Raw genomic sequence first — 804 nt, 5'->3', positions numbered from 1 at the left:
TTTTTTTTTCAGAACCCACCTTGTAAGCTGTCTAATACTGTGCGAAGAGTGACGTAACATTTTTTCCTTTGAGTAGACTATCCCATTATTCCAGCACATGTAATTCTCAGAAAGGCGAGTCTTTTAAATTTCATCCTCTTTTGATTGAGATTATGTTTTGTTCATCATAACCTCTTACACATCAGCTACTAACATCAATCAAAAAATAAATGTATGAGAAGTTTGGCTGTCATGATAGTAAACATTAAGGTTATGGTCTTCAGTGATGTAACACTGTGTAATATGATACAGAAGTACCTAATGAGATGCCTTATTAAATTTATAGCATGACTTGCATTTGGTTCTTTCAAAATGCAGTGTAAATGAATGCCATGCTATGTGCCCAGGATAAAATGCACAACACCACCTTAACATCATAACTACTGGACTAAAATTATAACACCTGGAAGCAAAGCATATTCCAGAAACTTAACAAACACATAACTCCACGTAAGTTTACCATTTTTGCTGCTGGATGTGTGACACTAATCTGTTTCAGAATTGTTGCTCCATCATTGGTGATTGTCACTTCTCCATTGCCAGTCTGAATCTGTGAGGCAAAGAAATAAGTTCTAAGACAAAACGCTCCTGTGTTTAACAACTTAATTTTCACATTCAGAGCTGTATCTTGTCCACTTACCATCTTATCCATCCCCCGAGGCCCTAAACTGGTGCGAATAGCATCTGCAACTGCTGTAAATAAATATGAGTATATATTATCCTTTATCCTACGGGCATTTAAATTCCGGTATGGGCAGCGGTACG

At 36.8% G+C, this 804-nt stretch overlaps 1 long non-coding RNA gene across 1 annotated transcript; it reads right to left on the bottom strand.

Annotated features, from left to right (window-relative positions):
• Positions 1-525: 525 nt before the first annotated feature.
• On the bottom strand, positions 526-740 carry LOC117283146. The gene is made up of 2 exons (XR_004514170.1): positions 680-740; positions 526-589 (listed from the first exon to the last, which is right to left on the bottom strand). It is a non-coding gene; the product is annotated as an uncharacterized LOC117283146 (long non-coding RNA).
• Between the last annotated feature and the right edge of the window lie 64 nt (positions 741-804).

Source organism: Cryptotermes secundus, unplaced genomic scaffold (assembly GCF_002891405.2).
Source record: "Cryptotermes secundus unplaced genomic scaffold, Csec_1.0 C38204489, whole genome shotgun sequence".
NCBI lineage: Eukaryota > Metazoa > Arthropoda > Insecta > Blattodea > Kalotermitidae > Cryptotermes > Cryptotermes secundus.
The sequence above is the reverse complement of the archived record's forward strand: the minus strand, read 5'-3'. Positions and strand labels throughout refer to the sequence as shown.